This window comes from Arachis hypogaea, chromosome 4, assembly GCF_003086295.3.
Source record: "Arachis hypogaea cultivar Tifrunner chromosome 4, arahy.Tifrunner.gnm2.J5K5, whole genome shotgun sequence".
NCBI lineage: Eukaryota > Viridiplantae > Streptophyta > Magnoliopsida > Fabales > Fabaceae > Arachis > Arachis hypogaea.
In genome coordinates, this window is record NC_092039.1 from 41,563,243 (window position 1) to 41,565,717 (window position 2,475).

At 42.8% G+C, this 2,475-nt stretch overlaps 1 non-coding gene across 1 annotated transcript; it reads right to left on the bottom strand.

Moving 5' to 3' along the window:
- Positions 1–401: 401 nt before the first annotated feature.
- LOC112798745 (small nucleolar RNA R71) lies at positions 402–505 on the bottom strand. The gene has a single exon (XR_003200342.1). It is a non-coding gene; the product is annotated as a small nucleolar RNA R71 (small nucleolar RNA).
- Positions 506–2,475: the final 1,970 nt, after the last annotated feature.

The window sequence follows — 2,475 nt, forward strand, 5'->3', positions numbered from 1 at the left end:
TGGAGCTACAGAAGCCCAATTGGCACGCTCTCAACGGCGTTGGAAAGTAGACATCCTGGGCTTTCCAGCAATATATGATAGTCCATACTTTGCCCAAGATTTGATGGCCCAACAATTTTGAACTCAAACCACAGCTAATATCATTGGTGGAGGATCATTGTTCATTTGGTGGGAGTGCTAATGAAGATCCAAACCAACATCTCACAAAATTCTTGAGAATTTGTGACACTGTGAAGACCAATGGAGTCCAGGAAGATGCCTATAAACTCCTCTTGTTCCCATTTTCACTTAGGGACAAGGCAGCTAAGTGGCTGGAATCATTCCCAAGGGGGAGCCTAACAACCTGGGATGAGGTGGAAAGCAAGTTTCTGGCACGTTTCTACCCTCCACAAAAGGTCAATAGGCTTCGATCTGAGGTTCAGACTTTTAGACAACAAGATGGTGAGACGCTCTACGAGGCATGGGAGAGGTTCAAAGAATTGACAAGGAGATGCCCACCAGACATGTTCCATGACTGGGTGAAATTGCATATTTTCTATGATGGACTTTCTTATGAATCCAGGAAGGCTGTAGATCATTCATCAGGTGGTTCATTGAAGAGGAAAAAGACTGTGGAAGAAGCCATTGAAGTGATTGAGACAGTGGCTGAGAATGAGTACTACTATGCTTCAGAGAGGCACAACACTAAGGGAGTCATGGAGCTGAACCATGTTGATACAATTCTAGCCCAAAACAAGGTGTTTGCCAAGCAACTAGCAGAGCTCAACAGGAAATTGGACACAAAGCAAGTGGCTGCAATACACACACAAGATCAAGAGGAAGTAAGTACTGAAGGAGGTGATTGGGAAGAGGCCAACTATGTGGGAAATCAACAAAGGCAACCATATGATCCACATTCCAACACTTACAACCCAGGATGGAAAAACCACCCAAACTTTGGGTGGGGAAACCAGCAAAGCCAACCACAAAACCACAAACATTACAACCACAACCAACAGAACAATTCCACATACCAAAACTCCAACCAAAGATCATACCAAGCCACACAAAACACCTACTCCCAACCACCATATCAGGGCCAAAATAATCAACCTGCCCAATCCAATCCGAACCAACACTTTCAAGATCAATTAAACAGGATAGAAGGAATGTTAGCAAACATGGGTCAAGACATAACCGAGTTGAAAGCCTTTAGGGAAGATGTGAGATCCACCTTAAGGAACCATGGTGAAAAACTCAAGTGGATGGAGTCTCGAGTAGGAGAGCTATCTCAACAGGCTCCCAAGTCAACTGCAGTGTTCCCTAGTGACACAGAAAAGAATCCTAAAGGGGAACAAAAGGGAGTGAGATGGGAAGAATGCAAGGCCATCACCATATTGAAGGAAGTCTCAGAAGAAGAAGGAATCATACCCTCAGAACAGGAGCCAGAAATCTTGAAGGAAGGTGTGGAAGAAGCTAAGCAGGAAAGTGAAACTGAGCAAGCCAAGGAACTGCAAAATGAAGGCATACTGGAAACTTACCAACCAAGAGCACCATTTCCTCAGAGGTTAGGAGGAGGTGAAAAAGGGAAAACCTATTCAAAGTTTTTAGAGACATTTAAGTCTCTCCATATCAATATTCCCTTTCTTGAGATTCTCCAGCAGATGCCTACACATATCAAGTATTTGAAGGAATTGCTGAGCAAGAAAAGAGTTTTGAAGGGAGGACAAACTGTAATAATGAACAAGGAATGCAGTGCACTCATCAAGAAGGATATGGTCTCTAAGAAAACAGACCCAGGAAGTTTTCATATCCCTTGCATCATAGGGGAAACAAAAATTGACAGAGGATTATGTGATATAGGAGCTAGCATAAATGTGATGCCTCTGACTCTTATGAAGAGGTTACAACTGAATGAGGTGAGATCCACTGATGTAACCATACAACTGGCTGACAAAACTCAAAAGCAAGCTGAAGGGGTAGTTGAGAATGTGCTGGTGAAAGTGGGAAATTATTTCTTCCCTACAGACTTTGTCATTTTGGACATGGAGGAAAGCTATCTACACCCCATCATTCTGGGAAGGCCATTTCTAGCCACTGCTAGAGCACTCATAGATATAGAACAAGGAGAGCTAATTTTGAGAATACATGATGAACAGCTCATTTTCCATGTTTTCAAACCTGCATCTGAGCCTGAACCAGAATCTGAAAAGCCTAAGGATGATAGTAGTCATCTGTGTTTGGAGAAAAGCAATTCAGCAGCTGAAACTCTAAAACAGTCCTTGGAAGGCAAACAAGATTTGCAAGAGTTAAAGCCACAAGAATCAAAAGAAACAGATAGAAAGGAACCTCCTGGCATAAGGGTCAATGAAGAAATCCTCAAGAGAGAGGGAAGAATTGTAAAGAAAGTGCCAAGAGGGTGGAGAAACAAGAAAATTCCCACTGAAGGTTTCTCTCCGGGAGATGAAGTGATATCAAGTCATTATCTGTCAATCC